This window comes from Neovison vison, chromosome 1, assembly GCF_020171115.1.
Source record: "Neovison vison isolate M4711 chromosome 1, ASM_NN_V1, whole genome shotgun sequence".
Classification (NCBI taxonomy): Eukaryota; Metazoa; Chordata; class Mammalia; order Carnivora; family Mustelidae; genus Neogale; species Neogale vison.
Genome location: NC_058091.1, coordinates 281,657,665 through 281,683,087, shown reverse-complemented (window position 1 = coordinate 281,683,087; position 25,423 = coordinate 281,657,665).

The window sequence follows — 25,423 nt, the reverse complement described above, 5'->3', positions numbered from 1 at the left end:
AAACTTTCCCTTCCATCCTCAACTCCAGTTGGGGTGGAAACAATCACTGAAACTGTGCCCAGAGATTAGATGTCCTGGCCCATGTCAGAAGCCACCCAGGCATTCTCTTTCTTGCTCTCTCAGTTTTAATCATTGGTCCATATCTCTGGGATCCAGGGGAAAAGTTTCTTCTAAGGTCTTCCTCTGTTATATGTCTCACATGAAAATGCAAGCCATTAAGTCAATATTTTGTTTCATAAAAATTTTAATTGGGAAATAGCAATTCTGCTTTTCTAAGAATTACCTGCACACAAATTATCAAAAACTCATTAATAATTAAAACCATGCTGGGTGGAAGGCTGATTTTATAGTTTAAGAAAATCATTTGAGGTTGGTAAGTTATTTAACTACTTTTGTTCCAAAAAAGGAATTGCTGAAGAATGATAATTAAATGTAAATCAGAGGTCTTCACTAAGAGTGTAGGTGTGGCTGAATGAGTTTTTGTCTGTATGTCTTAAATATTTAACATGAATCTCTATAGCATCAGAATGCATTTATTCTTATTCAAAAGGAAGAGAGCCCTTGAATTAGTTAAACTAAAGGAACTTTGGAGACAAATGATCTTTAGCAAAAGCAGGCTGTACCAGCTAATGGATATCTGTTTGGGAAACAGAGAATATAACATATGACAGTTTAAATCTAATTATAATTTAAAAATCTGTTGCTTGCTCTTTGAAATTGCAGAAAGAAAAACCAGTGATTGAGATTGTAAGGTACATGGTGTTTCCAAGATGTTCCTTGTTAGCACATTAAAGTGCCACTCTGATATCTGAAAATCCACCTGCTTATTGTGCTAGGGAGTGGTTCAAAGAACACTGCTTTTGTGTATTGTGAGGCATCTCTCATGTCTCAAGATGTGGGATGTTTTTTCATCTTTCTCTGGAAACTCAGTACTGCAGTAAAAGGAACAGTGAGTACGGGTGCAATGGATCTTTTAAATTTAATGGTATAAAAAGGATTAAAATTTAAATTGTAAACTTTCACTTTTTCACCATTAATTTCTCCCGTATTATAAAAGGTATGAGGACATAATTACCACAGTTGAGAAAGGAATTGTGTTAGAGGGTACATATATCCTTTGTATTTCATTCATTCTAAATTTATGATTTTATATAAAACAAAGACTTCTGACAAACCAGTAAATTGCCCAAAGTCAAAAACCAATGTAGCAGTTATTGTGAGAGCTATGCTCACATTTTCTCTTACCAATTTGATTTATTATAGATACCCATCTTTCAGCTTTGGTCCTGCTTAGTTCCTACTGGCTCAAGAGTACAGGTGTTTTACCCAGACACTAAGAAGTGCAAGTGCCTGGGAGTTGACATCCTCTGAGTCATTCATTGCCAATGACGGAACAGTACAGGAGTTTGAAACACAGCTGTCTTCAACTAGTTAACGCTCCAGGGCTCTGGGAAGAATAGGGCAGACATTGGGAATTTGCTTGTAATTGTACTAGTTTGGTTTCTTCCTCTTCTTTTCTTGCTTCCCTCAGTCCTTCATTGTTCTCCTCAGGCAGTACTGACACAGAAACCACAGCCAGAATCTGCTTCTGGGGAATCCAACCGAAGGCAGGCAAGATTTGAACCGGCATCTAACCAATGCAGAAGCCCAACTGCACAATCACTCCAAAAGGTTACCTCATTTTTAGTTACCCATATATTTTTTTATCAGTTTATTTTATTCCTTTTTCTTTGTTTTACTTTCATACACCTTTATTTTTATGTACTAAACTGACGCTTGGTCTATACACACACATTACGGCATAGAACATGGAACGTCTATCCACAAAAAGAGGTTCGTTTGTAAATTTTAGTAGCTTTGGTTAGAATACTGAAGTTTTTTTGTTTTTTTTTTTTAACCAAGAGTCTATTGTCCCAGTAACCTTCTAGGTAGAAGCCTGATTCTCCTTAGTGGAAGCTAATCTTCTCCTTAGTGAAGTGAGAATGTCAAGGTTCAAGAAAGACTATTTTAATTGGCTGTATAGAACATCTTAAATGTTGATTCATTGGTATATTGATTTATATATTGACTAATAAATATTTATGAAGAGATTACCATTTTTCAGGCATTATTTTAGGGTCTGGAGATACAGAAAAGATAAGCAAGTATTCCACTTATTTGCAATAGTGACTGTGGGGCAAGACAGACAAACCAACCAACCTATAAAACTATACTTAAAAATACCAGGTAATGGGGCACCTGGGTGGCTCAGTCGGTTAAGCCTCTACCCTCAGCTCAGGTCATGATCCCAGGGTCCTGGGATCGAGCCCCGCATAGGGCTCTCTGCTCAGCAGGGAGACTGCTTCCCCCAACCCCCTGCCTACCTCTCTGCCTACTTGTGATCTCTATCAAATAAGTAAATAAAATCTTAAAAAAAAAAAATACCAGATAATGAAAAGTGGTATGAAGGAAGGAAATAAATACCAACACTAAATAGTAAGGGTTAAAGACAACTTCTTTACATACGGAGGTAGCATTGGACACTTGGATAGTAATATATAGAGAAGGAAGAAGTCATAAGAATGCTGGCAGAAGAATGGTCCAGTCAGAGGGAGACCTTGAGACGGGAGCAGTTTTGTGTGTTTATAGAAAAGAGTAAACAGGCCACTGTGGCTGAAACACAGGGAGAGAGAGAGAAAACAAACAAACAAACAAAAAACTACAAACAAACACACAAATGCAGGGCAGAATAAGGGCAGAGAGAATTAACCAGGGACTGGGGTAAGTTCTTTGTGTTGAGGTAAGTTTCTTCTATACCTATTTTGTTGATAGTTATTATTATGAAGAGATGTTGAAGTTGTCAAATGCTTTCTCTGCACATATTGAGATGATCATGTGTTTTTACTTTCATTCTGTTAAGGTGGTGTATGATGTTGCCTAATTTAACTATGTGAATCCAACGTTGCATCCTAGGGATGCATTTCACTTGGTCATCTTGTATAGTCTTTATTATGTGTTGTTAAATCAGTTTGTTAGTATTTTACTGAGGATTTTTGCATCTATGTTTATCAAAAATATTGGCCTGTAGTTTTCTTTCCTTGTGGTGTGTTTTTCTGGATTTGGTATCAAAGTGATGCTGGCTTCATAAAATGACTTGGGAGTTTTCCCTCTACTCCACTTTTCTGGAAGAGTTTTTAAAGGATTGGTATTAATTCCTTTTGAAATGTTTTCTGGAATTCAGTAGTGAAGCCATCTGGTCTTGGACTTTTTTTGGTTAGGAGTTTTTTCATTCTACTCTAGTCTCCTATTTATTATTGGTCCGTTCAGACTTTCTATTTCTTTTTAATTCAGTCTTGGTAGGTATGTTTCTAACCATTTATCCATTACGGGTTATCCAGCTGATTGGCATATAGTCGTGATAATCTCTTATAATTCTTTTTATTTCTGAGACAGTCATTGTGAAGTTTCTTTTTTCATTCCTGATTTTCCTTATTTGAGCCTTCTCAATAGTTGGTCTAGTTAAGTTTGTTGATCTTGCTTATTAAAAAAAACCTCCCATTTGGTTGATTTTTATTTGTTCTCTATTCATTGATTTTTCTCTGCTCTGATATTCATGATTTCTTTCCTTTTGCTAACTTTGAGTTTAGTTTATTCTTTTCTTTTCTAGTTCTTCGTGGTGTAAAGTTTTTTACTTGAGATCTTCCATTTTAATCCAGATTATGACACTAGAAGCTTTCCTCCTTTAAGTGTGATGGAAGGTCATCAGTAAGCATGGCAAGCAATTCATCCAAACATTTGTCCAAAGCATTCATCATGCTTCCATAACACTGAAACTTTCCAAAAATAGAGACTTTTCATAGATATTAACCCCCTTTGGGTTCATCCTTTGTTCTGCTTCCCAGACCTCCTTTTGTATTCCAGTTTTTAGGTAGAAGCAGATGACACATTTCCCCCACTTCCTGCAACAGAACCACACATGAGCCACACTTCTAATAACCATGAAAAAGAAAGATGTACAACGTTTTTTGGTAGTTAAGTTCTTTCTATATTTTAGATATTAATCCTTTATCAGATATGTCATTTGCAAATATCTTCAGAATTGAGCACTCTTAAACATTGATAATGGGAGTATAGAATAGTACAGCTTTTCTGTAGGGCAATTGGTCAGTAATTACCAAAAGCCTTAAACATGTTTAAAGTCTTTAGTAATTCTATTTCTAGGAACTTTTCCTAATAAGTAAACTGAGGTGCAGATAAAAAGTGATATAAAATAGTACTCGTTGTGGAGTTAATACTGAAAATGACCTTGATGTCCAAAAATAAGAAATTTGTTAAATAAATATGTTACATCCAATATGATAGAACACTTGTAGTTTAAAAAAAATGTAATATAAAAACATTTAGCACCAAAAAATGTTCTTCAGGGCACCTGTGTGGACCACTCAGTTAAGTGTCTGCCTTCAGCTTAGGTCATGATCCCAAGGTCCTAGGATCAAGTCCCATATTGGGCTCCCTGCTCAGCAGAGGTCTGCTCCTCCCTCTACCCCTCCTCCCTGCTGCGATCTCTTTCTTTCTCACGTTCTCTTGAATGAATGAATAAATGAATAAATAAATAAATAAAATGTTCATGTTCCATTACATGAAAAGCAGGTTATAAAATAGTGAGTATGATACAATCACAATTTTTAATTTATGTAAATGCATAGGAAAAAGACTTACATCCTATAGATCGGTGCTGTCCAGTAGGAATATGATGCAAACCACACATTGATTTTTAACTTGGTAATGTCCCCATTAAAATAGTAAAAGGAAGCTGGTGAAATTAATTTTAGCAATATACTTTAACCAACTATGTTTAAAATATTACCATTTCAATAGATAATCAATATAAAAATTATTAATGAGGTATTTTATATTTTTTCATACTAAGTTCTTGAAATTTTGTGTGTCTTTTGCATTTATAGCTATAGCACAACACATTTCAGACTAGCCACATTTCAAGCGTTCAGTAGCCACATGGGGCTAATAGCTACCATATTGGCAGTACACCTAAAGAATGTCAGATATGGCCGATTTCTGTTTTTATATTTTTGCTTTTCTATACATTCTATTTTTATAATCAGGAAAACATGGTATTTTTTTTAATTTTTATTTAAATTCTGGTTAGTTAACATACAGTGTAATATCGGTTTCAGGTGTGCAAATAGTGATTCAACACTTCCGTACCAGACCCGGTGCTCAACATAACAAGTGCACTCATTAATCCCTATCACCTATTTAACCCACTCCTCCCCACACACCGTGTGGTAACTATCAGTTTGTTCTCTATGAAAAGTGTGCAGAAGACATGAATAGATAGATATTCTTCCAAAGAAGACCTATAGATGGCCAACAGACACATGAAAAGATGCTCAACATCACTTACCATCAGGGAAATGCAAATCAAAACTATAATAAAATATCACTGAACACCTGTCAGATGGCTAAAATCAAACACACAAGAAACAACAGGTGTTGGCAAGGATGTGGAGAAAGGGGAACACTTTTGCACTGTTGGTAGGAATGCAAACTGGTACAGCCACTCTGGAAAACAGTATGGAGGTTCCTCAAAAATTAAAACTAGAACTACCCTACAATCCAGCAACTGCACTACTAGGTATTTACCCAAAGAATAAAAAAATACTAACTCAAAGGGATACATGCACACCTCTATTTATAGCAGCATTCCCTCCACAGCCAAATAATGGAAACAGCCTAAGTGTTCATTCAACTGATGAATGAATGAAGATACGATATAAACATACGATCACACACAATGTACATTATGTATATGCATACACACAATGTATACTATATATACACACAATATTCTCTCTCTATATATATATAATATAAATATGAATGTTACTCAGCCATAAAAAAGAATATAATCCTGCCATTTATAGCAACATGGATGGAGCTAGAGAATATGCTAAGTGAAATAAGTGAAATAAGTCAGGCAGAGAAAGACAAATACCATATGATTTCACTCTTATGTGGAATTTAAGAAACAAAACAAATAAGCAAAGGGAAGGGAGGGGGTACAAATCAAGAAACAGACTCTTAACCACAGAGAACGATGGTTACCAGAGGAGAAGTGGATGGGGGAAACAGGCTGAACAGGTGATGGGGATTAAGGAGTGCACTTGTGATGAACACCAGGTCTTGTATGGAAGTGTTGAATCATGATCTTGTGCACCTGAGACTAATATTAGACTGTATGCTAACTGGAATTTAAATAAAAACTTAAAAAAAAACCAACCATGCCCTAGGATTATAATTGAGAGGAAATATATGGCAAGAATTCAGTATTTGTCCAGTTGGTATTTTTTTTAAGACTTTTTAAAAAAATTTATTTGACAAAGAGAGATCACAAGTAGGCAGAGAGGCAGGCAGAGAGAGGTGGGGATGTGGGGGGTGGGAAGCAGGCTCTCTGCTGAGCAGAGAGCACGATGCGGGGCTCGATCCCAGGACCCTGAGATCATGACCTGAGCTGAAGGCAGAGGTTTTAATCCACTGAGCCACCCAGGCGCCCGGTGTTGTCTGTTTTTCATGAAAGATAAACCTATTGTTTCCTAGGTTGGTTGTAAAACTAAGACTTCAGCCAAATTTTGAAAGATAAGCGGAGTGTGAGGGAAGAGACGAGCAGAATCATGGCAGATAGAGAACTAAAGCAAGGTTTGGTTTATGAATAGACTTTTTGGAACGGTGGGGATCTAAATATGTGTCACTGGTAGTCCCATGTGTAGGTGGCTTAAGCAAGGACACATTTTTGAGGGAAGTGGGGTAACTACTGAAAGGTTTGGTTGACACAACTTTACAGAGAAATCCCCACATTAGAGACACTGTTTTTTGCCAGCACTGTCTCTGGCCAGCAGAAGGTAAAATGCATATATTAACACACCTATTAGCGTCATCATCACACTGCTTGGAGTAGTTATCATATTTTTTTGAATTAAGTGGAAGTCATGGGACTCTGGGTGGGGCTGGATGGGGATATTCTCAACAGAACATAGGTGCCCACAAGGAAATGCTTGATCATAAAGGTGATTCCGTGGACGCCCTGAGCAGAAAAGGAGCAGAATAAGGACACTTGGCAACTAGAGGAGGTAGGGATACTGTAACTGAAGGGGTAGAGAGCCAAATATACGCTTGCCAACAACATTTTCAGAACAGCGTGTTTTCAGTTTACAGACACCTTTGAGATGGATAAAATGTTTCTATAATAAAGGTTATTACAGGAAAGAAAAAGCGGAGTAATGAGTTCCTAGCATAAACTATTTCAATTTCCAAAGTGGAAATCACTTTCTGAGATATTGAGAAATGAAAAATAATGGCAGGTGCTGAGGTGAAAAAGCAGCCTGCTTGAAAATCATATTCAAATCAGTGTTATAATTTATTCATGAAGTGCCTAAGCTTATTAAATTGCCTTCAACTCTTTTAACACTTTTCAGTGTTTAGGAAAATGATGCCTTATATGATGGTGAGTACTAGTACCAAAACCTTAAAAATATTGGGCCAATCTTATGGTGGGCATTTCCATTTTTAAATATTTCTCATTTTCATTGGATGGGTTTTATTTTTATTTTTTTTTTAAGATTTTATTTATTTATTTGACAGAGATCACAAGTAGGCAGAGGCAGGCATAGAGAGAGGAGGAAATAGGCTCCCCACTGAGCAGAGAGCCTGATGTGGGGCTCGATCCCAGAACCCTGAGATCGTGACCTGAGCCAAAGGCAGAGACTTAACCCACTGAGCCACCCAGGCACCCCACATTGGCTGGGTTTTAAACCCATCAGGTACTTATGTGTTGTTGTTCTGTCCTAAGAATCTTCAAATTATAGTAGCTTTTCAACCATTTTTGGTTTTAAAAAACTTAATAGAAATAAATTATTTTTAAAAACTTCGGTATTATATTATTTACCAAAAAAATGTAAACTCCAAATTTTATTTGCTCAATGAAGAACATTATTATAAAGAAAGCAACTCATGTAAATGTGATCCAACGTGGTACATTTTTACAATCAAAATATCCTGCGGAAGAGTTATTAATTATTCAAATCGAGGATTGATCAAGTATGACACCGGTACATTTTATTTGCTTGCAATCGTGTGTGCATGCAATCATGTGTGCAATCGTGTGTGCATTAGTAATTTCACTAATTTGTTGATTAATTTTTAGTAGAATTGACTTTCAACAAAGACTCGCAGTCACAAATTGTCTTGAATGAATCTAATATAAATGGAGTCTGCCAGCCTTACTAGAGATAAATTATTCCAATGCAAAAGAGAAAAAAAAATCTGAAACTGCAGCTAAACCTTTTCTAATTGATGACAGGTGTTGAGTTAATTGGTAGTTAAAAAAAAAACACTACACTTCAGATACAATTTCTTAATGGCTAATGCTGAGCAGAGACGTTTTCTCACATTTTATATTTAAATATGAAGCTGCTTCTACAAATACGTCATATTCAACATCAAACGTCTTCCTCTACTTGCACTGTTTAAATCTAGCAATGGGTGGAGGCCTTGGGCAAATGTTATCTTTTACAAAACAATGCAGATGTTTAAGTGCTTGGAGGACATTGCTATCCGTCCATTCCACATCCTCCAGTAAAAGTTTTTTCTTCAACTCTTTCTATATTTGACATTTTGATTGATTAATTAAAATTATAGTGATCCCTTTTATTTATTTTTAAGCATTTACCTAAACCCCAGAGGATCACAGCTAAAAGTTGATGAAGTGGGCGTTTGGCTGAGTAGAATGATGGAGGTAGCAGGGTTCCCTTTTCACGCGCATCCGACTCTCCGATGAATAAAGCCTCAGTGACCTGAATTCTGAACCTTGGTCTTTAGAGTCCCCTGTTAAAATGCAAATCCCCTTGGTAGAAGGTCAGATTGTTCTTTATTAGCCATGGAAACCTGAGCACCGTTGAATAAAAAGAGCCAACATGGAAGCAGATCACAAAACTAGAAGTTTTATAGTAGAATGGATAATAGTAAGATTTTAGGCTTATGGTGATGTGTATATGTTAGTCAAAGGCTAGCAGGAAGGTCTCAAAGTGGGGAAAGATGGCCCAAGGACAGACCTCACTTTTTTCCCATTTCATTTAAGGTAAATCTAGCCTACTATGATCAGATAGAACTACTAGATATTTGTGCTTTACTCGTCATTAACTTCTTTCTTCTAAAAGCTAAGTATTGCAATAAGACTACTCTTTTAAGGATTCTGACCATTGAATTCCTGGTTAATTGAAGATTGTGCCTCTTCTTCTTATCTGTATATTTATTTGATCAACATTATTTTTCTCCTAAAGATCCTTAGTGACTATACAATTCTGTTTCAATTTGCTAATAAAAATCTTATACACATTCTCTTGTTTGTTAAATATAATTTTCCTGCCATGTTTTTAACTCTAAATATGGTCATGATCAGATCTTTCTTTAATTGAAATTGTGTACTAATTGATAATTAATTAATATCAGATTGTAAGAAACAAAACCTCAGGTGCTTCAGAATAAATAATAACCTTCCTCTTTACCTTTCATTATTTTACTATATTAATAACTTTCAATAAAATAGGGTTTGTTTTTTAATATATGGATAAAAAATAACTAAATAGTCTATAAGTAGTAATTTTCTAAACATTCTTTTTTGGAAGTAAGATATCTAGAAGGCATCAGAAAGGATGAATACCCAACTTTTGTAGCAACATGGACGGGACTGGAAGAGATTATGCTGAGTGAAATAAGTCAAGCAGAGAGAGTCAATTATCATATGGTTTCACTTATTTGTGGAGCATAACAAATAGCATGGAGGACATGGGGAGTTAGAGAGGAGCAGGTAGTAGGGGGAAATTGGAAGGGGAGGTGAATCATGAGAGACTATGGACTCTGAAAAACAATCTGAGGGGTTTGAAGTGGCGGGGGGGTGGGAGGTTGGGGTACCAGGTGGTGGGTATTATAGAGGGCACGGCTTGCATGGAGCACTGGGTGTGGTGAAAAAATAATGAATACTGTTTTTCTGAAAATAAATAAATCAATTTAATTTAAAAAAAAGATATCTAGGAGGCTTTACTTTCATGAAAAGATAAGGTATAAATGTATTTTCAGAATCTGAAGACCACTGAGGTCAAATATAGCCCTAGACTATTCCAATTCTGGTGTAAATCTTAGGGATAGTGGTTCTCTAATTTGACAGTATTATTAGAAAAAAAAAGAGGCTTTATGACAGACTAAGTTCTTGGCCTCACCCCTGCCCAGACAAATCTAATGAAGTTCTCTGGAGGGGGAGCTAGACATCTCTGTTTTTTAAAAGCTCCTGGGAGCTTCGTTTGCACGGCTGGATTGAGAATTGTTATGGTAAGAGTAACAGGAAGTGGTGTGTTATGGGTGTTCTCAAATTGTCTGTAATACATGCTGATATCAAACTCTCCAAAATTACATCCAGGATAGTAGAATGGCTATTTGGCATCACATCTGCAGAGACAATCATCAATTTTGCTTTGGGGGAAATCTATATTTTTTGGTTGCCTTAAATCCAAAGGATCATAATAGTATTCTGTAAGTCAGTGTCCGGAAGGCTTAAGCACATCTAAAACATGACTAACATTCTATCACATGTAAAATTTTAAAAAAAGTTTCTTCAGTGTAGTTGACGACTACCAGGAACTCTAAGTATAGAATCGAGATAGCTTGATACCTTGAACTTGAACATAACATAATGATTAAAATATCTAAGATTTGGGGGGTAAAACATGAATTAAAACTGCAAAACGTGAATTAAATTATTACATACATATTTCAAAAGTTGGAAAATGTTCCAAGAAATGAACTTGTCACTTAATGAAATGGACATTTTGGAGAAGGTTTTTCAACTTGGATTTCAAAAGGCAATTTGTTCTTATCAATGGTCATTTTAAACTGTTGACTTTATTTTCCCTTATCAGTTGGAAATGCTTCTCAAACCCTATTGTATCTATTTCTCTTTCTACACATTCTGCATTTCCTTCTTACCTAATAGTTACTTCATATTTAAATGAGAAACTGAAAAAATAAATAAATAAATGAGAAACTGATATTGTAGGGGAGCACAGTATAGAAGACATTTTCAATACAAAATTCAATTAAATTACTCCAACATTTAATGAAAAAAATTTACATAACAGGCCCTTTGCTAGGATTCAGGAATTCCAAAGAGCTAAGGGGCTCAGAATACTCCAGGGAACATAGACATAGCAATTAACTTAATTAAAAATACACATGCATACAGACATACAGAGATTCATGCTTTTTGGGAAATAGATAAAATTTTGGAAGGAGTGAAATAGGAGGAAAGGAAGTAATTGGTTTGACTTGAAATTTCAAAGCATCTGACATTTTACGTGAACGGCAGTAAGAATTTAATGCACCTAGGGACTCGTGCATGGCTTAGTTGGTTGAGCGTGGCACCCTTGATTTCCGCTCAGGTCACGATCTCAGCATTCTGAGATCGAGCCTGTGTCCAGGTCTGTGCTAAGCACAGAGTCTGCTTAAGAGCCTCTCCTTCTCCCTCGGCTCCTCCCTTCTGCTCCCACTCTCTCTCTCTCTCTCATTAATAACACAAACAAACAAAAATTATGCAGCTAAATTAGTATATGATTTGGGGGAGTGAGTGGTAAGAAAATTCCCTGCAGAGAGACCGTCCAAGGTCATGGCAAAAAAATTATTTGGGACAAGTAATCAAGTACAGGTGGAATCCTGAAGACATCAGAAGACAGGTGGAGGGTTTCCTTCTTTTCTTTTCTTTTTTTTCTTCATTCTTTCCCTTCTTTCTGTTTTACCTTCTTGAGGATAATGTGCTTTGAAGTATTTCTCTGTAAACATGGTGGCAGAAGTGTGTGTTTAGAGTGTGGTATAGAATGCCAGCTTATTCTTTTAGGGCAGTGATTAAGTATTTGTACTTAATTAAGTACCCCAATCAAGATTCCCTACTTTGGAGACATTCGAAAAGACATAACAGAATCTTTATCAAGGAGTTTGTTAATTAGCATTAGGAATGGTAGAAAATTTTTTCTTTGATGAAAATAAGTGCTGTTTAAAAGATGGGGTTGGTGAACAAGATCGTGTGGATGCGTAAATAAGATTGTAAGTCAGGTGGACTCCAGGCTGGTGGAGAATTCCAGGGCTGGTGGAGCATTCGGGGCTGGTGGAGGACTCTGGAGCTGGTGGAGGACTCCGGACTGGCTACGAATGCCTACCAGGAATATTTTTGCATCTGCTTCAGAGTAAATATCTGAGGCAAGAGGCTTATTATCACAGGACACAGCAGAGTTTTCCAGACCTTCCTTAAGCAGATTGTATCCATTTGTGCTTTATTTAATTTTATTTTGTATACTCACTAATGAATATTTGTGATTCGGTAGCTCTTGGTGCAACCCATGCTTGCAATGCCTTGTACCCTAGTGGGTGCTTTGTGGATAAGGGTTGCCTTTGGCCGTAGAGCAGCCCCACTCATCGAGAGAACTAGTTTTTTGCTGCTTGTCTGATTTGACCTAGGTCAGTTCACAAACACCCTCTTCCCTCCTTCCTGCTTTCCTCACTCCTTTCTCTCTCTTCCTCCCTTTCTCCTCTCTTGTCTGTTACTCATCTATGGAAGTCTTCCTAGGGATTGGGTAAAACATTAAGTGAAACTTTTATGATTTATGTTTTCCCCCAGCACCCAAAACAAATGGATTCCTTGTATGGCCACAGAGCTTATTATGGTTAAGAAAGTTGTGCTTCCCTGACTTGCTGTGTTTCAGGGATAGACCTGAAATTCCTATGTCTACTCCTTGCTTGGAATCTCCAACCAAACACTAGGCAGTTTTCTATCCTTTTGGTTGTGACCTCCACATACGTGATGCATGAAAATTAAAACTAGGTAATTAGTAGATAATATAAGCATCTTTTGCTTTGAGATACAGATCTGCCCTGTTGCTGTTAATTTGGAGTAGTCATGCCAGGATTTATTTAGCAGTAAGACTGCCTAGGAAGGTGGGTCAGAGATAAAGTTCATCTGGACTGAGTTGGCAAGCGAGATAGGGCAAGCTCTAGGAATTAGCAATCGGGGTTCCAAAACAGTAGAAAGGTCAGAGTCCAAAGAACCCAGACTAGGAAAAATACAAGATGACAATGAAGGGTCAAGTTCAAGTTAAAGATTCTGTCTAATACAAGACTGAGTCCTACTTTAGGGCCTTCAGGGTCATCACCAAGCACTGGAGGCAGGTGTTGAACGGGCCAAACCCCTCTGCACAGGCAATTCCTCGTGTTTTTCCTGTTCATGATGGGGATGGCAGCTGACTTGGGCAATAGCTCTATAAAGGACAGAAACTAGGTGTTTATGTTTTCAACAAACCCCAAAGATACTCAAATGTGTTTATTCAATATGAGTAGATAACGGTGAGAGGGTCTTCAAACTTAAACTAGAGATAACTCGGTTTAGGGTATTATTATTTTAAAAAACTTTATATTTTCTTACTCCTATGGACTTTCATAAGTATGACTGTGGTTCAATGTCCTGATTAAGTACTTTGTGCTTCAATGCATGAAATAGTGTTTGTGTACTGTTTGGGGAGTAAAGATTACTTCTTTATTTGCCTTTTTGTCCTCTCTAGAAAGGGCATCAGGGAACAAAGCAAAACAAAACAAAAACTGTAGAATTTTGTACATGTATTTAAAAATTTGGACTCCTTCCTGTTCCACAGGAACCTCTAATTCTTATATTATATTAAGGCTAAAGGCATTATATCTGCTATTTGCTTTCCTTCTATACTATTTGATATGGCTTTGATCCACTAAAAAGTTTCATCATGTCATTTTATTTTATTCAACATTCATTTTATTTTTGCCCTGGACTATCTTTAAAAACAAGTCCAAGCATATCCGTTGACTGTGAAAACATTTTATATCTTATTTTAGAAGTTATCATATAAAACCACATCAGTAACATGCAAAACTAATAATCATGGTACCTGTTTGATTTCTTAAACAAAAATGTTAAGTATATAAACCATCAATGGAGAAAATTTAATTGGGCTTTTACCCTTAAGTGTCTAAGCACCTGCTCTCCATAGCTCTTTCTAGTGTATATGTCAACATTCTCATCAAAGGTGTTTCTAGCTACACCAATTACTTCAGTGGCTGTTCTTGAAAAAAAAAAAAAACAAAACAAGACAAAAAAAAACCTGTCACTTTACTAATCTCATCATCCAGGAGGAGCTCATCAAATATAATCACTACTTTAAACTCTTCTGCATTTGAGTTAAGGGATAGAGAGGGACTAGATTAAAAAATCATTAGATGCCTCAGAAGAATGAGTTTTGGGGAGGAGTCAGCAAGCCTAGTAAGTTCACTATGTATATCTGTTCTGGGAATTAATGGGAAGAAGTATGGTAGGGCTTGAATGTATAATAACTAACACTTCATTGCCTAATTCTGTGAATGATAGCTTACCACTTCCTTCCTCCAATTCTAAAGGTGAAATTTAAAATAAAGAAAACTTAATGATGCTTATCAGAGGAACACGAGGCTACAAAAACAGACTAAAAATCTACAGACGTATTTTTCCTAGAATTTTGACAGGGTTACATTAAAAAAAAAAAGAAAAAAGATAAAACAAGACCAATCTTACCTCAGACATGGTTTTCTTTTCAAAGAATAAAAATCTTTTCTAATATAATCATATTGACCAAAATATTAGGCTGAAATCAAGACAGTTAACTATTTCTTTTTGATGACCTACTTCAGTTCTATTTAAGATGGTTAGAAACGTTCTGAGATTAAATTTCATCTGTCGCTTTTCTAATGGTTTTCAAAGATGAAGTTTAATCAGCAAAAATACCAAATATTTTTTGATGAACTACAAAAGTAGCTTATAATTTCTTCAGGTTTGGGACTTCTTCTGTACTATTGATGATGATAAAATGAAACTAGTTATTTAATTCAGTGGTTATCTACAATCATTTAGAACATTTGGAGGTCATGAATTTAACGCCCTGGTCTTATGAAATGAAAGTCCCAAACCTGAGAACTTAACTCAGCACATTTTAGGGAAACTCATCTTCAGGCTATATATATACTATTAAAATACAAATGTTCAGCATTTCCATTAAATATCGCCTAGGTAAGGAATTTAACTAGATTCAATCATTACATTGTTTCAGTTAGTTACTTAGGCTTGAACACTTGGCTCAAATATACATACCCTGATTATCAGACTGCTTCGATTAATGAACATACTTAAATACAGAATTTAATTCCCTTTGCTAGATATATGTCTCCTCTCTTCTGTACTTCGGCTTCACTCTAGTGAAATAACCAAATTGTTTATCTTTAGAGTTCAAGGTTTCTCTGTCTTAGAGGAATTGTTTGTATATGAATTTCGAAGTAGCCTGATGTGAAGGGTTATTTAAACAAAGGGTAGTTGCCTTCGAACTTTAGAATCCCTTTATGAAACACCTACGTAGAAACAGAAACCAAAAACAAAAACCCGAGGAGATTTAACACTAGGGGGCACTAAGAGCCTCTTGTAAATGCCCTGCCCCTTCCTTTTCAAGCTGGTTATCGTTCCCACTTTCTTATTTCTAATCTTTAGAAGATAGTGTCCTTCTCTATACTTGGTCAGTCATTTTGTTTGTCAAAGGGCAAAAGATTGAGTGGGGAAATAGTATGCCAGTTTGTATTTACAGGACTGGACATAATGAGTTACGAGGAAAGATTCTGCCTTGCCACACATGGGGACACCTGTTTCTCTGACCTTTAATTTTTCAGTAAAAGGTATGACCCTTAATTAAGTAAGATACTTTCAGACATGACCGGTGTAACCCACCAGGCAAGTTCAAATTACCATTTTCTGTTATCCATACGTCTAAAAGTGATGTCTTTTTTTTTTTTTTTTAAGATTTTATTTATTTATTTGACAGACAGAGATCACAAGTAGGCAGAGAAGTAGGCAGAGAGAGAGGAGGAAGCAGGCTCCCTGCTGAACAGGGAGCCTGATGTGGGGCTCGATCCCAGGACCCAGAGATCACCACCAGAGCCGAAGGCAGATGCTTAACCCACTGAGCCACCCAGGTGCCCCTAAAAGTTATTATAAGACATCACCCTAAAAGTGATGTCTTATAATAACCTTCTCTTGACAAAGATAATTTTACTCTACAACTGCGTGGTAATAATGACAGAGAACATTGACTTAGCAGCTTCTTTGTACCCAGCACAGTGGGAAACATGTTAGTAGAATTTTCTCTTTTAATTTTTTACCACAGCCCCATGATGCTGAGTTGGTTATTTCCTCTTCTTTGTAGATGAGGAAAACGAGACACTGGAAGAAGAAGTGACTTGTTAATAAGGGAGAGAACAAGTCCACGAGCCAGATATCTGTGGCACCCAGGTTTCCTTAAATTTATTTTATTGTACGTTGAACATTTGGCTTATATCCATAGTCAACTCCAGTTTAAATATCCCCTTCTCCTCTACATGTTAGACCCTATGTCCTGCTTTTGTTTCAGCAAAATATGGCTGTCATTTTTAAAAAAGAACCGATGAAGCCAGAAAATATAATGTGTAGGTAATAATACATTTTATAATTTTATCATTTGGACAAAAGTGTTCGTTACTTCAAAGGGCTCCAGTGTATATGAAAAATGTTTTTTGGGTAAAAATGATCTCTCTATATATCTTGTCTGATGAGTCATTGAATATGATAAACACCTATGATAGATCAAATACTTTAAGGAGTACAAGGCCATAGAATGCCACTTCCAATGTCCCTAAGAGACAATGTGTTAGAAATATACATGTGGGGGCGCCTGGGTGTCTCAGTTGTTAATCGTCTCCTTTCAGCTTAGGTCATGATCCCAGCGTGCTGGGATGGAGCCCCATATTGGGCTCCCTGCTCAGTGGGGAGCCTGCTTCTCCCTCTTCAGCTCCCTTTATGTTCCCTCTCTGGGTATCTTACTCTGTCATAAAAAACAAACAAACAAACAAACAAACAAAAAACTTTTAAAAAAGAAATATACATGTATATGTATATGTAAATAAATAAATATAGGGATATACATATTATATATAATATATTATATATATTCTATATATTATGTTGACCAAATGGACAATGAATAATGCATAGTTATTTTTCTTGAAATCTCCCTTTCCTCTGTATTTCTCTCTTTCCCCATTTTTTAGGGCCTTACCTAGGCACCATTGTTTCATGATTCTTTCTTGGGCCATCTCAGACCACGGTTCCCTGCCCCATTGCTAACATTCTAAAATATTGTTGAGTTTTGAGAGTCCTTCAAATATGCTGGATGCTAGTCCTTTCTCAGATACATGATTTGCAACTATTTTCTTCCACTTTTTAGCTTGTCTTTTTACTTCCTTGATGGTACCCTTTGCTGTATATATTTTTAATTTGATGAAGTCTGATTTATCCTTTTTTTACCACTTAGGTTTTTGGTATCATATCTAAAAAACCACTAACTAAGGGACATGAAGATTTATGCCCGTTTTCTTCTGACGGTTTAATAATTTTAGCTCTTTTTTTTTAAAAAAAGATGTTATTTATTTATTTGACAGGCAGAGATCACAAGTAGGCAGAGAGGCAGGCAGAGAGAGAGAAGAAGACAAGCAGGCTTCCCGCCGAGCAGAGAGCCAGATGTGGGGCTCAATTCCTGGAACCTGAGACCATGACCTGAGCTGAAGGCAGAGACTTGACCCTCTGAGCTACCCAAGCACCCCAATTTTAGCACTTTTATGTAAGTCTATGATCCATTTTAAATTACTCTTTGGATATGGTGCAAGACAGGGATCTAACTCCATTTTACCCAAGTAGGTATACAGTTGTCCCAGCATTTTTTGTTGAAAACACTCTTGTTTACCTCATTAATTTTTTTGCCACCATTGTGGGAAATCAATTTGCCATAAATAAAAGGGTTTATTTCTTGGCTGTCAGTTCTATTATATTGATCTGTATTTTTTTAATTAAAATTTTTTTTATTTAAATTCAATTATCCAACATATCGTACATCATTAATTTCAGATGTAGTGTTCAATTATTTATCAGTCACCTATAACACCCAGTGCTCATCCCATCATATGCCCTCCTTAATGCCCATCACCCAATTATCCCCTTTCTCTAACCTCGTCCCCGCCAACACCCTGCAGTTTGTTTCCTGTAGTTAAAAGTCTCTCATTGATCTGTAGGATTATCCTTAGACCAATACTACTCTGTCTAGATGACTGTAGCTTTGTAGTAACTTTTGAAATTGGGGAGTGTGAATACTCCAAATTTATTCTTTTTTTTTTTTTCAAGTTTTTTTTTTTTTTGACTATTTTGATCCCTTGCATCTCTTTCACTTTTTTAAATATTTTACTTATTTATTTGAGAGACAAAGACAGAAAGCACAAGTTGGTAGGGGGAGGAGATACAGGGGGCAGACTCCCTGAGTGGGGAGCCCAATGCCCTGCTCAATTCCAGGACCCCAGGATCACAACCTGAGCCAAAGGCAGATGCTTAACTGACTGAGCCACCTAGGTGCCCCAAACCCTTGCATTTCTGTATAGATTTTGACTCAACTCATTAATTTTCTGCAGAAAGGCAGCTGGGTTTTGACAGGGATTGTGGTCAATCTGTAGGTCCATTTGAAGATCATTACCATATTAACAATATTAAGTCTTCCAATCCATGAACATGAAATGTCTTTTCATTTATTTAGGTCTTTAATTTCCTTTGGTGGTGGTTCGCACTTTAAAATAGATTTCTGGGGCGCCTGGGTGGCTTAGTTGGTTAAACAACTGCCTTCGGCTCAGGTCATGATCCTGGAGTCCTGGGATGGAATCCCACATCAGACTCCCTGCTCGGCGGGGAGTCTGCTTCTCCCACTCATCTCTCTCCACTCATGCTCGCTCTCAATCTCTCTATCTCTCTCAAATAAATAAATAAAATCATTTAAAAAAATAAAAAAAGAAAAAAGAAAATAGATTTCTGTATAAAAAATCATGACCTCCACAAAGAGAGCTGTCTTTATTTCTTCCTTTCCAACCAGGATTCCTTTGCCCCCGTTGTTTTTGTTTTGTTTTGTTTTGTTTTTTTAATATAACCTCCAAAACAAAATGTAAGTGGTAAGACTGAATGGTTCATCTTGTGCTTGATCGCAGAGGGAAAGCATTCAACCTTTTACCATTAAGTATAATATTAACTATGCCTTTGTCATTGATGATCTTATCAGGTTGAATATACTGTCTTTTATTCCTGAATTACTGAGTGTTTTTATCAGGGAAGCATGCTAGAATTTGTCATATGATTTTTCTCAATCTATTGAGAAATGTTTTTTCTTCCTTTATTCTATTAATAGAATGTATTACATTAATTGATTTCCATATGTTACATTAACCTTGGATTTCTAAAATAAATCCCATTTGATCATGATGTATATAGTTCTTTGTTACATAGAGATGGATTTGATTTCATCATATTTAGTTAAGGATTTTTGTACCTATATTCACAGTGGATATTGGTCTATAATTTTCTTTTCTTGTGATGTCATTGACTGGTTTTGGTGTCATAGTAATACAAACATAGAATTTTGGGGGTAGTGTTTCTTCTCAATCTATTTTTTAAGAATTTATAAAAGTATGGTGTTTATTTTTCTTTCAATTTTTTTATTGCGTTCTTTTGGTCACCATACAATACATTGGTAGTTTTTGATGTAGTGTTGCAAGATTCACTGTTTACACATAACATCCAGTGCTCCCTGCTTTAAATGTTTAATAGAATTCAATAGTGGGGTTATCTGGGCCTAGGCTTTTTTTCATGGGAAGTTTTTTGGTTAATAATTCAGTCTCTTGTTATAGGTCTACACTGTTTTCTTATTTCTTGATGAGTCATTTTCCATTATTTGTGTCTTTCTAGGAATTTGTTCCTTTGTTCAGGTAGGTTATCTAATTTATTGACAAAATGATTTTTCATAGAATTCATTCAAAATCCTTTTTGTATCTGTAAGATTGGTATTGATTTCTCATTTTTCATTCCTGATTTTAGTAATTTGATTTTTTATTTCCTTGGTTAGTCTAGACAAGAGTGTGTTATTTAAAAAAAGTATTTGGGGGCACCTGGGTGGCTCAGTTGGTTAAGCATCTGACTTTGGCTCAGGTCTGATCTGAGGGTCCTGGGTTTGAGGCGGAGCTCTGTGTGGGGCCCTACCATGAGCCCCATCACAAGCCCTCCCGTTACAGGGGAGTCTGCTTGTACCTCTCCCTCTGCTCCTTCCCCCATTCATGCTCGTTTTCTCGCTCTCAAACAGATAAATAAAATCTTAAAAAAATATATCTTTGGGATGCATAGGTGGTTCAGTCAGTTAAGCATCTGCCTTCCCTGATCCCAGGGTCCTGAGATCAAGTCCCAAATCAGGCTCATTGCTCAGAGGGGAAACTGCTTCTCCCTCTGTCTGCTGCTCCTCCTGTTTTTGCTCTCTCTCTCTTTCTGACAAATAAATAAATAAAATCTTTAAAAATATATATATCTTCAATAAAAACAACTTTTGGTTCTGTCAAATTTCATTTTTAAAGTTCTATTTTATTTATTATTACATAAATCTTAATTTTTTCTGCTTTCTGCTTGCTTTATTTTATTTTCTCTCTTTCTCTTTTTTTTAAGTTTATTAAAGTGATAGGTTAACTTGTTGACTTGAGATCTTCTGTTTAAATACAGACATTTACTATAAATTTCCTTTTAAGCACTGATTTCACTGCATTTCATAAATTTTGGCATCATGTGTTTTCATTTTCATTTGTCCCAAATATTTTCTAATTTCCCTTGCGAGGTATTCTTTATTAGTTATTTAGAAGCATGTTGTTTAATTTCTACCTATATGTGAATTTCTCAAATGTACTTCTTGTATTGATTTCTGTTTTATTTTTTGTGTTGAGATAACACATTTTATATTATTTCAATCCTTTTGAATTTTTTTTGAAGCCTCTGATATGACCTAACATGCAATTTATCCTGGGAAATGTCTCCTGGGTACTTGAAAATAATATGTATTCTCCATAATTCCAAAACCTATGTTGTTTAGGTTATGTTTGTCAGTGGTTCTCCATAGAGACACTACCACCCTTCAGATAGTATTTTGCAAATTTAAGGGAGGGGTAGTTTTTCTTATCACAATGATGGGGAGCACTATTGATATGCAGAGCAGAAAGTCGTTGCCCAGAATGTTCCTGTGCCATTGGAGTCACCAATATGCCACACCCCTCGTGGTTTGTAATTCCAGTCCCCCACTTAATGGTAATTCCACCAACAATATATGACTATTTTACTGTGTTTTCTGGGTAGTGTCTTAGCTGAAGTTCCCCTAACAAAATACTATAGACTTGGTGACTTAAACAAAGAAAGTTATTCTCTCACAGTTCTGGAGGTTAGAAGTTCCAAGAGGAAGGTGCCAGCAAAACCAGTTTTTTGTGAGAACTCCCTTCCTGCCTCATAGATGGCCACCTTCCCATTGTGTCCTCATGTGGAAAGAGATGTCTCCTTTCTTTTAGAAATTTGCCAGTTCTATGAGATCGAGACCCCACTCTTATGACCTCACTTAATGTCAGCAACCTCCTAAATGCCTGTCTTCAAATATAGCCACTTCGGAGGTTTGGGCTTGTGTTTGCAGAAGTGGGGTTTGGAGGACACAATTCAGTCCGTAGCAGTCATAGTCATAGGTGAGCATTTAAGTATTAAAATACATACTTTATAATATAGTTCTTTTATTTTTCTTTTGAATTGTAATTAAGGGCATCATTTTTTTTATTTGCGTTTTTGTTTTTAACTCTGTGTGTGTGTGTGTGTGTGTGTGTGTGTGGATGTGTGGATGAGCACATTTCCTTGCAAGATGGTAAAGAGGTAAGTTTAATAGCAATTATTATTTAAAAAAACTATTTGAATCTGATTAGTCTGCTATGAAGTAATGCCTAACTGATTCCTGAGCTTTTGGGATCACTTACCGTCATTTATCCTCACAAAATTCCTGGCAGGGTAGGTACTATTATGTTTATATCATCAGTGAGTAATTGAGAGTCATAAGATTTGGCACTTGATAAAGAACACCCGAGTGATATGTGACATCATCGTAATCCAACCTAGGTCTGCGTGATTCCACAGCCTCAGTGTCTATGCACCTCCGTTCTTACTGGGTCAAGACAGAGACACGAACCTAGTGATGTCAAATAGGTAATTGGTATCCTCTGGGGGAGGGCCAACTGGCAGCTCCACTGAAACTTAATGAGTATAAATTTGCATAGATTGTAAAGATTTTATTTATGTATTTGAGAGAAAGAGAGCAGGAGAAAGAATGAGCAGAGATGGGGAGGAGGGTGAGGGAAAAGCAGGGTCCCCGCTGAGCAAGGAACCCAATGTGCTACTTGATCCCAAGACCCCTGGATCATGACCTGAGCTGAAGGCAGACACTTAACAGACTGAGCCACCCAGGCATCCCAACTTTTATAAATTTTAGTTTTGTGTAGCAGTATCTGTTTTGTGTAAGTCTTCAGTAAATTTTACTTACAGTCTTAATTAATATTGTATCTCTAAGTTATTATTCCAATTGCCTTTTATTATAAATTCATACTACTGACTGAACAATGGTGGATGCTTTGCTGACTGCTAGCACGCTAGTAGACAGGCAAATTAGACACAAGGACTACTTTTAAAAGGTTCTTAAATTATAATTTTGTGACTTGAAGAAGTTAAGTATCTTATTTAAGTTACAAGATAAGACTTTTTGAGAACCATCACCATAACACAATAGGTTATTTGATGTAAAATAAGTACTGGACAAGATGTGATCCAGACTCCTCTCACCCAGTTGTAAAATTCTTTGTTTCCAGGTAATTAGCAAGATGTTTTCCCTCACCTATACCAATCTTCAGTCTTAGGTTTATTGATGAACAATTGTGATACAGTTAATTAAAACCTATGATTCATAGCCTAGTGCAGAAGCTTAATTCAAAAACTATTTATTGGATATTTTCTACCATAAGCAGAACAATATTTACTTGATAATTTTAATATTTAATTCTGGATATGATTTCTTTATTGTTTTCCTTCTTACAAAATGTAGATTTTTTTTTCTCTTCTCTCAAAGTACAAGAGTTGTTTTTTTTTTTTTTAAAAGATTTTATTTATTTATTTGAGAGAGAGACAGTGAGAGAGAGCATGAGCGAGGAGAAGGTCAGAGAGCAAAGCAGACTCCGCATGGAGCTGGGAGCCTGATGCGGGACTCGATCCCGGGACTCCAGGATCACACCCTGAGCCGGAGGCAGTCGTCCAACCAACTGAGCCACCCAGGCGTCCCAGTACAAGAGTTTTAATTAAAGCTTTCTGTCTTTGGTACTTGGAAATCCCACCTATTTGCATATAAAAATGTATATTGCATTTATCATTACTTTCTGCTTTATTTAAAAAACTCAAACTTTTGTCACTTGAAGCAAATAACATTATGAAAAATAACCATGGATGGGACTCCACACACAGTCCATCAAAAATGAGAGAGTATCATATTCAAAGACTTCCGTCTTTATGAATATTCATGGGAATAAATATTAAGGTCCAATTGGTTTTGGGTTTTTAATGTGAATTTTGACCTGTAAGGGCAAAATTTTATAAGGCAGCTATTTTGTGTTACGCATACCTTCAAGATGAAAGAAAATGTGGTATTATTTTTACAATGGATTTACTCTGAAGATGGCTTGCACATCATGGGTCACTGTTTACACTATTAGATATTTTTAAAAAACAGCATGAGTGGTATTATTACCTGAAACCTTTAGAAAGTGGAAAGTGAAAGGTGTTTGAAATGCTGCGGAGGGAGATAGTTGAAACGATGATGCCTAAGCCAATAAAAAAAAATTACAAAATAATATAAGAAATAAATAATGTAAGAAAACAAAAATGAAACTCAAATATACAGAACAGATAGTTGTTCAGAGCAAAAATATCTTATTAATAAATATTTTCTAGAAAGCAAAATATATGGGCAATTGCATAAATATGAATAAGTATGGTTAAAATGTTACCTCTGCATAGTATATTCATTTTTATATATCTGTGGCTTAGAAAGATTTAATAAAAAACTGGTTTAAGGGTGTCTGGGTGGCTCAGTGTGTTAAGCATCTGCCTTTAGCTCAGGTCAGAATCCCAGGGTCCTGAGATCAAGTCCCACATTGGGCTCCTTGCTCAGCAGGGAGTCTGCTTCTCTCTCTGCCCCTCCCCCCCGATCATGTACACTCTCTCACAAAAATAAATTTCAAAAAAACCTGAAACTGACCTAAATTTTGCTATAAATTTCAATTTCTAACTAAATTCCATATCAATTATTATTGAATATATCTTAAAAGTCCACTTCTCTTTTTCCTATGGCTTATTTGTTTATGTGGCACATGGCTAGCTGATATTCTTCAGAAACTGTTTAGAATCAAAACCTTGCAAAATAAGCTCTCAAGCTTTAATCAGTGAAATGACTAAATTTATCCATTGCACACATACTGGAAGAGATAAAGGAACTCTCCATAAGGTAAAAAAGTAATGGTAGGCAGTTTGCTAAGGCAACAAACTGGAATGTCTCATCTAAAATTTTTCAAGATGATAAGAAAATAGGTATTACAGTTAGCATAATCATATTTCTTCTCTGACTTAATGACGCTCCTTTTCGAACTGTCTTGTTAACTCTTACTTTCGAGGCTGAAGAAAAAACTAAATGAGTCTGAATGATCAACCCTCCGGAGGCTCTGATTTCAGAGTGTGAAAATGAATGTCCTATCTGTTGCATTACGCCCTCTAAATAAAACGCTGATTACCTATGCAACAAGGACCACAGAGGGCACAGAATAACATTATGAAATCAGTTATGCAATATGAATTTAGAACAGAAGCAGCTCTGTCCAAAGAACCCAGGAGGAAGAAAAGGACATCCCCACAAGGGCAGGGACACACAGAATCACTGCAAAGCAACCCAGAACTTTTCAGTGCACTCTACATGGGCCGTGGTTGTTTTAATGAGCTGGCTGTAATTTTCAAAAGCATTTGCTTTTGTAAGCAGATTCATAAGCTCAGTTCTAATGGGGTCATTTATTAATTTGCCCAAAGATAATTTCTTATGACAAAAGCCTAATAAATTTAACTGGATGCATTTTTAAATAACAGAGTCTGAAATTATCCATTATTGTTTAAATTTCCCAAACTTTCCCATTGTGTATTGTGCCAAAATTTTCCTAGTTAATCATCTTTTCTTATCTTTAGATTATTAGAACTTTAAATCCAATAAGATTTTCTATCACTATTGTTTCATTTACCAAAACTACTATAAAACATAGTAGTTTTATACCTATATTGCTTTCAATTTCATTT